This window comes from Gracilinanus agilis, chromosome 3, assembly GCF_016433145.1.
Source record: "Gracilinanus agilis isolate LMUSP501 chromosome 3, AgileGrace, whole genome shotgun sequence".
Classification (NCBI taxonomy): domain Eukaryota; kingdom Metazoa; phylum Chordata; class Mammalia; order Didelphimorphia; family Didelphidae; genus Gracilinanus; species Gracilinanus agilis.
The window spans coordinates 478847988-478858585 of record NC_058132.1 but is presented as its reverse complement, the minus strand read 5'-3'; the positions used below and the strand labels follow the sequence as shown (position 1 = coordinate 478858585).

At 32.7% G+C, this 10598-nt stretch overlaps 1 pseudogene; it reads left to right on the top strand.

The window, feature by feature from the left end:
- Positions 1-2121: 2121 nt before the first annotated feature.
- On the top strand, positions 2122-2210 carry LOC123243514 (annotated as a pseudogene).
- The last annotated feature ends 8388 nt before the right edge of the window (positions 2211-10598 follow it).

Here is a 10598-nt window from a genome sequence, read left to right as displayed (position 1 = left end):
TTCCAATCCAAAATAGAGTCAAGACCCCTTGTTATCTTTGGTTTTCTTCATAATGAAGGATGAAGAACCACATCTTTTTATATGTAACTTTTAATATTCAAGTCACATTTTGAGATTACTATGATTATGTATTCTAAGTTGTTGACCTAAACCTAATTTCTGTCAAACTGCTTTTCCCTTTCCCCAGAAATTCTTATCAATTGAAAGTTCTTTCCCATTTTATGTTCTTTGATATTTATGTTCTGCAACATGGCTTGACCCTGTATCTTGCAGCAAATCCACCCTGCCATTTTCCATGTTGCAGTTCTTTGATATATCATATATTCTGTTATTGAATTCACTGGTTTCTGATTCTTTTCTTTATGTGGTGTTTCACTAATCAACATTTATACATTTTAATTAATTCCAGATTATTTTGATGATTGTTTTAAAGTACTTTCCTTGAGATTTTAAATAATCTGTTAATTGAAAAAATGTTTTTCTTCCCCTATGAAGCCCATCATTGGGAGATTGATAATTTGTGAGCAAATTTACGTGATTTCATTATTTTTATTATGTTGGCATACTCTAGCCATGATATCTAGTGATCCTTCCAGTTATTTTAGTTTTTTAAGACAATATTGAGTGTTTTGATATAGATCTTGAATATGAGTTTGTAGATTAACAACTAGAAATTTTATATATTTTGTGGTAATTTTAAAAGGGACACACACACACTTAAAGTCAAAGGTCCAAACCCCATAACTATACTCTTTCCATTATGTAACTGCTTTTCCTACAATTGAATTCTTTAAGTTTTCTATTTGGTAGGATTTTATATTGGGGGGGGTTGTATTTTATATTCTTATAAGTAATCTTGAATTTAATTTAAATTTTGTTTTGCTTACATATGTCGGTGTCCTCAAGAGATGTAATTTGGCCTTTGATAGCTCCATTAGCTATATTGCATAAATCTGAATATGCCACTTCATCATCTCATTCTATTTCATATAGCTGTGATTTCTGTGATTTGTTTTTTAAGCCTTACTGTTGACATTCAGTTGTTCAGTCATTTCCAACTCTTGTGATTCCAAAGACCATAGCTAACAATGGGATTTTTTTTTTTTGACTAGGATACTGGGATAGTTTGCAAATTTTCTTTCACCATTGGATTTGGTGTATCATTTTAGTGGGCAATTAGAGATTAAATGACAGCTAGGAAGTATCTGCCTCTGTCTTTTTCTGTCTTTGTCTCTTTCTCTGAGTCTCTGTCCATTTGAATGCCTGTCTATCTCTTCCTATCACTCTTTCCCTTTCTCACTCTCTAGGTGTCTCTGATTCTGTCTGTCTTACGCACAGCTAAATTCTAAATATGAGATGATTTATTTCATTATTTTTTCCTCAACAGTACTTGTTTCCTTGAGTGTACTTTTTAAAAACTCTTTATTGTTCTGCCACTTTTATTATTATTATCTGCTTGCATATGAGGTGAGTTTTTTTGCCAGTAAAGCCTAAAAGAGCTCATTTGTATAATGTTCATCTTTTCTCATTGTTGACTAGGCTTAGGGTGGCAATGTATGTCTATTTTCCATTATTAGGAGTTTTTTTTATTAAACATTCTATTATTATTGTGTAATATGTAGCAATATAATTAATAGAATATAGAAAAAATATCTATTTATCATTTATGTAGTATTCTCTTTTAACATTTCTTGTGACTACAGAATAATTTTATCTTTTTATATTTTAGTCATTCCCCTAATTGCTTAAATAATGAGATATCTGGTGAAATTATTAGATTTCCTCTGAGAAATTTTGTGTCTAATTGTTTGGAGACACAAATTTGTTTGTTTTTGTTTATTTTGTTTTCCTAGAAAATGCTGATCTGTAGATCTTAATTGATGATTTTCTGATAAAAAGCTCTCAACAGTTTTCTTGAATTTTTCCTGAATTACAGAATTCAATATTTTTATTGGAAAATTCTTATGATAAACCTATGATCATTAAATTATGTCACTGTATTCTGTTTTCAATACCAATTATTTTGGTTTATGTAGTATTTATAATATTTTATTTATATATTATTTTAATTGTTTTTTTGCTTTTTCAGCCAAATTTTTCCTCCACTTCAGTGTTACTGTGGTACTGTATGAAAAAAGAGGAGTTTAGCACTTCCCTTGACAAAGACTGTTATCTTCTCTTACAAAAATGAACAATATAGAAATTTGTTTTGGATGATAACACATGTACAACCCAGATAAAATTGCTTATAAGTTCTGAGAAAGATGAAGGAAGGGAAGCAGAAGATAATTTGGATCATATAACTTCAGAAAACTTATGTGGAAAATTATTATATGTAATTGATAAAATAAAATATCTTTATAGTATTTTGATGCTCTAAATGTTCTAACCTCATTTTCTCTTTTTCAGAGATTTTCCTGGTGGGTTAACTTTTTTCTACTATGAAACTTGTTTTTTTTTTTAATTTTTCATTTATAGTTTCAATCCTGACCTATATTAATGCCTACTTTCTTCTTTAATTGATTTTATTTTCCTTTTTGATGATTCTTGAATTTCTTTTTTTGTTTGTTTTTCTTTTGTGATTTGCCAAGATTCTATCTTTCCTTAATAATAGTGTTGATTTACATTTTTCATTTAATATTTGTTTACAGGGTTTAAAAATTATCTTTGATGTTTTATTAATTCTTCCTGTTTTAGCATTCTTTTATGGTTTTATTATCTTAGGTACTGTCCTACAAATATTATTTTTTCTCTTGAGATCTTTAGTGTTTTAGTATTTATTTTCTAAAAAAATATTGTTCTGATAAACAGACTGCTAAGATAAGGTTACAAGGTTATGTTAGCCTATCTGTATTGTTCTGTTGCTTGGATCCGTCTTTTAAGTATCTTATGATGCAACACACTAACCCTTTTTTCCACTCATAATTCTTCCTTTCTTGGCATTTTCCTTGAATCTTCATTTTTCTTCACCCCACATGTCTGGTCTGTTGAAAAATCTTGACATGTCTGCCTTCACAATATTTCTTACAGATGATGCCTTCTCTCTTCTCACAGATCTAATATCTTAGTTCATGTCCTTATCACCTCTTGCGTAGATAGCCTTCTACATGATCTCCATTATGCAATTCTCTTACCATTATAATTCATTTTATAATACATTCTATATACTCCTGCCAATTTTCATGAGCACAGTTATGTCTATGTGACTATCCAACTCATTCATCTCTATTGGCTTCCTCTTGTTACAAGAATAAACTGTAGACACCTCTGTTTTCTTTCTAAAGCCCTATACAAATTTAATCCATTTTACCTGCCCAGCTTCAGTGAACCTAATTTCCCCTTCCAATATTCTGTATTCCAGCCAAATTGGTGTTCTTGTTTCTTATTCACTATGAAAATTTATTATGAAATCTCATATTGGAATCAAATCCATTCTAAGATATGATATAAATGATGACATTTTAGGCTTGGATCATTTCAACTAGGAAGTAAGGCTATCAACTGAAAAAAAATAATATTTGGAGCAAATAGGTATGATAAAAGTCTGATATCTGAGATATATAGGGAATTAAGTCAAATAAGAAAAAGATTACTTACCAATGAATAAATGCTCAAATGTATTAACAAACAATTCCCAAATGAAATGCAAATATTAAAATGAATCAAATGAATAATCCAAATGAAAGATCATTCTGAATCCTTAAGACAAAAGAGAAACTCAAGTCAAAACAATTTAAGGTTTCGGTTCATATCTAGCATATTAACAATGGGAAAAGATAGAAATAGGGAGCACTGAAGGGGCTGTGGAAAAGTAGGCATGTTAATACACTATTGTTGTAATTGAGAATTATTGCAACTGTTCTGAAAAAGCAATTTAGAATTATTTTAAGAAAATAACCAAGATACCCATGTCCTTTGTTCTAGAGATACAACTACTAGGAATTAAACACTAAGGAAGTCAAAGACAGTCAGAAATAATTAGTAGTGATATTAATTATTACTATAACTCTAAACATTAAAAATATATAAGCAGGAGGTAGTTGAATAGATCAGTGGGTTGAGAACCAGGCCTAGAGATGGGAGGTCCTAGGTTCAAATCTGGCCTCAGATACTTCCTAGCTGTATGACTCTGGGCAAGTCACTTAACCCTCATTGCTTAGCCTGTATTACTCTTTTACTCTTATGCTTTGGAACCAATACATAGTATTGATTCTAAGGTGGAAGGTAATATATTTATATATTACCATATATATATACGTCTGTCTGTATGTATGTATAAAAGCAAATATGGTTTTTTAAAAGCAAATAGCTTGTTCATCTGGTCTAAATGTTAGTCCAAAATTCTCTTAAAATTCTCTAGAGATATCAAGAGGGGGAAGCAGATGGGAGAAAAGGGGAGGGAAAGGAAAAGAGAGGGGGAAAGGGAAGGGAAAAGAATTCACCATGGAAAGAAATCAGATATCACTTCTAACTGAGAGGTGGATTGGAGCTATCCTTTTCTAGGCTTCAAGGAATTGATAGCCTTACTGACTATAAAAATGAGAAATAGAAAAAAGACAGTTAAGGAGACAGATATTTCCATTGCACTGGACAGTGTAGGACATTGTGAATGCCTTATAAAGAGAATCATTCTTTTATTTTTTAAAAATGTCATAATTTTTTTCTTTGAGAGAACCATTCTTTTATAAGAAGAGTCAGTCACAAGATTATTACTTTGAAGGTGGAAATGGCAAAACCCAATGAAGTGAACAAGAACACAAAAATATAGTTTTACTAATAATAGAAAAAATTGAAATCTATTTTTTGGTTATAATTTTTTCAGAAGCTTAACATTCCTTTATTCTAGCCTGGGACAATCTCATTTTCAGAAACCTGATATCTGTGACTGTTAAGATGTTGACTTTTCTGATAATGACACACCCTTGGGAATTGGTTATGGAACAAAAGTGTTCTCAAGGAACCACATATCACTGATCTGTGACAGACACACTGCTGCCAATCTCTCTGGTGTTCTCTGTGCCTCTGACCTCAGGCATCTTGGCAGCACAGTCTAGAACATAAGATTCTCTGAGGAAGACACACCCAGGCACACATAGAAAGACACCTGTGGATACCAGAATCTGAATTTCAGCCTTCCCTAGAATGAAATCTTATCTTTCCTTTCTTTCCTTACCCCTGATGTCTCAATAATGTAAGGTTTTAAACAAAGTGTATCATGAAGATGGATCTCAAACACAAGCAGTGATATGTTTTTTTCTCTCTCTCTTTTTTATTTTTAGGCTATAGCATGTCTAACATAGGAGTGAGCCTTTGTACTCCTCCAAACTATTCTTGTAGCTGCTGCCTTGTTGCAGTTTCTTTGATCTCAAATTGTTCTAATTGTCTTCCTTATTGACTAGTAATCATCCAACTCCTTTTCTCCTTTTCAACACCTTGGATGGCAAGAGTTGCTCTGTAATACCTAACAGATAACTGATGAGAAAGATTCCAGAAATTAGTTGCTTCTTCATACCACTCCCATCGCACTTGAGAAGGAAAGATGACACTACAGAAGCTTGTGTCATTTCTATTTATTTCAGTATTAACCAGGTTGGCAGGAATGTTTATAATAATAAAGTCTCAACAATAATGAATCCTGAAAGATATTTAAATTGTTCAATCATAACAGACTAATATCTTAACCCATGTTTTGTTGAAACTTAGATTGTTCTAGGAAACAGTGCTTTTTGATCTTTTTCAGACCAGGGAAAGATATAACCTGGGCTTAACTTAAAAACAAACCAAACAGAAATCAATTACAAAAAGTTTTGGTGTAGATTTTATGTTGAACTCGTTATAAGCATTCAGTTTGTACTAGTACTCTACTACATCCTAATAATACAACAAAAATGAACAGTTTCTGCTGTGGGGGAACTTACATTCGATATGAGAATAAGAATCCTAGATTATATTTCAGGGATGGAAAGAACCAGAAGTGATTTGGCTCTTAAGTCAGATAATTGTATAACAGATAATAGTGAATAAAAAGTTCATATTTGGGCTGAGAGGGCAAATTCATAGAAAGTTGAATGATAGCAGAGTAGCTTCAATGGAGAAATCAGTGTTGATAATTATCATTCATACCTCAGACACTAGGATTTTCATGACTCACTGTTTTCTTTTAAAGAAAAAAAACAAGGAAAAAAGAAAGCAGGTCCTTGATATTTTAATGGACCTGTGATCTCAACAATATGAATACTTAAAATATATATATATACATATATATATATATAATTTATTTAATTTAAACATTTCTTTTATAAATTTTGCATATTCAGTTATGCCCATAGGGCTTTAAAAGAATGCATGCCCTTTGATCCAGCATTACCACTTTTGGGTTTATTTTCCAAAAAGATAAAAAAAAAAAAAAAAACTGGGCAAGGATCTGTGTATACAAAAATATTGATAGCTCTGCTCTTTATGGTAGCAAAAAATTGGAAATGAGGGGGCATCCCTCAGTTGGCTGAACAAATTGTGGTATATAATGGTAATGGAATACTATTGTGCTACAAGGAATGATGAATTGATGGACTTCTATAAGAAACGGAAAGACCTACATGAACTGATGCGCAGTGAAATGAGCAGAACCAGGAGAATATTATACAGAGACTACAACATTGTGGGATGATCAGATGAAATTAGCTTTACTACTAATAGCAATGAATGATTGAGGATAATTCTATGGGACTTTGAAGAAAGAATGATATCCACATCTAGAGAAAGAACTACAGGAGTAGAAATCCAGAAGAAAACATGTGGTTCATCACTTTTTTATATGAGTATTATAAGGGGTAAAAAGGGGTTTTGGTTGGGTGAATATTAAAAGGTTTGGTCGCCAGGGAATTGAATAATTATCAATCCCCAATTAAAGAATAACCTCAAGTCAAAATGACTTTTATGGAAGTTTATTTACAAATAAAAGAGGAAGACAATATAAGAAAATCAGAGAGAGGATAGGATAAGTAATCTAACACACAAAGTAATTTGCTCTGGCCCCCTAGTTTAACCCAGGCAGATCTAATTAATCTTCAGTTGGAGGAGGCTTAGCCTTCAGCCCAGGGCTGGAGGGCCCCGAGGTGAATGAAGCAGAAGCTTCAGTCACAGAATCTCTTTTGAAAGAACAGTTCCTTTAGAGAAGTCCAGGAAAATTTAGTCTTTACACTCACCATGTGTAATTCCAAGGGAGAGATTAACAGCAGTCTCACTTAGTCCAAGGTCTCAGCCAGCGTTCTGAGCTCCTCCAGGTCCTAGTCACCCACCACAAGAAGGAAGCAGCCAATAGCCAAGAGGGTCAAGGCCCAGAAGTTCTTTCAATTTATCCAGGCCATTTCTTTTGTCACTTCCTGTGCCTTCCTCTTAGTTTACATGTCCAATCACAAAAGATGCTTTTCTTAGGACTGCCTAGGGGGAAGACAATAATTTCTGATTCATCACCCATTCTTGCACACATGGGTCACAGATCTCCCCACTTGAGAGTTAAGTGGAGTTGTTTACACTTTTGGTGATTAGATTTAAGAATGGGCAGGGGAGCTTTAATCTCATTATCATAGTATGTGATTTGGGGTTTTGGTTTTAAAGGCTTTCTCTTTTACAAAAATGAATATGGAAATAGGTTCGAATGATAATATATTTATGTATAACCTAATGGAATTGTTTGTCGACCCCCAAAAGGGGGGAGAGCTGTGGGGAGGGAGAAAACATAAATCATGAAACCATAGAAAAATGTAAAAATAAAAAAGGAAGAAAACTAACAAATTTTTAGTTTCAAATTCCTTCCCTTCCTACCATCCCTTCCTTCAGCTACTAAGAAGGCATGCAACATCAATTCATTAATTAATTACACATTTAAAACCTGCAAAACATATTTCACCTGAGCATTATTGCAAAAAAATAAAAATAAAAATAAAGCCAGAAGATTGCATTTCAATTTGTACTCAGAGTTCATCAGTTCTTTTTCTGGCATGGATAGCATTGATTTATCATGAGTCTTCAGCAATTGTCTTAGATCACTGTACTGATCAGAGTAACCAAGTCTTTCACAGTTTGTCATTATTTCAGCATTATTGTTCCTGTGTACAATGATATCCCAGTTGCTTCATATAAGTCTCGCCATGTTTTGTTTTGTTTTTAATGGCTTCCCTCATAATTTCTTATAACAAAATAATACTGCATCAAAATCATATGCTACAACTTGTACAGTCATTCCCTATTTGATGAGGATCCATTTAATATCAAATATTTCATCACCAGAAAAAGAGCTTCTATAAACATTTTTGTAGAAGCATGTTCTTTTCCTTTAAAAAAAATCCCTTTGGGATACAGATCTAGTAGTAGTGTCCGTGAGTAAAAGGATATGCCCAATTTTATGCTATTTTGGGAAGAGTTTCAAATTGTTCTTCAGAATTGCTGGACCAGATTACCACTCCACAAATTTATTAGTGTACTATTTTTTCCTCATCCTCTCCAGCATTTGTCATTTCTGAGAGATATGAGATAGTACCTCAGAGATTTTTTGAATTCATATTTCTACCAATAGTGATTTAGAGCATTTGTCTAGTCATATCTTTTGATCATTTATCAGTTGGAGAATGGCTTTTATTTTTATACATTTTACTCAGTTCCCAATATATTTGAGAAATGAATGAATCAGAGAGACTTACTATAATTTTTTATTGCTTCATTGTCTATGATATCTTTTAGCAAAATGTAAGTTCCCTGATTACCTCTCTTAATTAGGTTCATTTTTGCTTTAAGATAATAATTGATATACCTATCTTTTTTACTTTAGCTGAAGCACAATAAATTCTGATACAGCTCTATTTCAACTGTCTGTGTATCTTTCTGTTTCAAGAATGTTTTTTGTATACAAACATATTGTTGAATCATGTTTTCTAATCCATTCTGCTGTTTGATTCCATTTTTAAGTGTGAACTCATCCTTTTACCATTCAGTTATCATTAGTAATTGTGTATAGTATTGTCCATCTTATTCTTTTCTGTTCATCTTCCTTTTTATTCTGTCCCTCCTCAAACATTTTATTTTTGCTTTAGACCACTGACTCCTTTATTTCTCCCTTCTTTTTATAGCTCCCATATCTAACTAGGCATATATGTATGTGTGAATATTTTTTTCAAATGTTATTTATTTATTTTAAACATTCAATTCTTTTTAAATTTTAAGTTCCAAATTCTGACATTGTTATATTGTTTCTTACTATCTCATAGAGTTATTAGCTTTCACTTTCCCAATTCTAATTTTTTAGGAAATTCTTTTCTTCAATGAGTTTTTGTACCTCTTCCATTTGACTTATTCTGCTTTTTATGATTTTATTTTCTTCAATGAATTTTTCTACTTCTTTTAACATTAGGCCAATTCTGTTTTTAAGATATTATTGTCTTTAGCATTTTTTTGCCTCTTTTAAAAATCAATTAATTTTCTTTTCATAATTTTCTTGCATCATTCTCATTTCTTTTCCCATTTTTTCTTCTACCACTCATCTTACTCTTTAACTTTTCAAGGAATTCTTCTTGGGCTTGAGTTCAATTAGTATTTTTCTTTCAGACTTTGCTAAAGATGTTTTCACATTGTTATCTTCTTGAGTGTCTTGTTCTTTCCTGCCACCATAGTTAATTTTATGATTAATTTGTTTATTGTTTTTGATGTTTATTTTTCCAGCCTACTTGTTCTTCTAAGTTGGTGTTGGAGAAGCATTGTCCTAGTCCTCAGTATTTTTTTTGCTTCTGTTTTCTCAGTTAATTCTAGGGGTTTTCAAGATTTCATTGCTTCCAAAGTGATTTGATCTGGGGAGAGGTATGGTTACTACTCTCTTACTCTGTTCTCTGGTCTTTACCCAGGAAGGGCCCCTACTTTCCTGTAGCTGCAAGCTCTTGGCCCTGGAACTTTGACCAGGTCCATTGCCCTCCTTCAGATTCAAATGCTAGTACTCTTCTCTGCCTAGGAACTGTGACAAAAGCCCTTGCTTCCTCCTGACTGATCATAAGTGCTCCTCATGTGTATGGGCTATGGAGTTACCACTCAGTACCAGGTAAACTCAGTGTTCCTGAAGTTGCTGCCACTGCTGCTTTTATTACAGTAGTCCCCAAGTCCCACCACTGGTGCTCTTTCCACACACCAGGCTTGCTCCATCCCTGGTGTCACAGACCTCTCCTGACCATCTCTTAAAATGTAAAATGTCCCCTTCTGAGCTTTTGTCTGCTCTGTCACTCCAAAATTTTATTTAAGGTCTTATGTTAAAGTTCTTTGGAGGGGAACAATATGAAAACGTTGCTGAGTTGCTGCCTGTATTTTGCCATCTTAGCTCCAATCCTCCAATGTGAATACTTTTATGCATGGATACAGATCACAACCCATGTGTTCCCTTTTTCCTTGTTTGAATCATGTTCTTCTTTTTCTGCAAATTTTCTAAAGAGGATCTTCTCAAAATGTCAAAGATCTTCTATTATATTTCTTGCCATTGTGTGAATATTCAAATGATAAAGAGCATTAGGTTTCCTTTATTTGGGATATCACTATCTCAACTTTCCTGGTCAGACCTATCT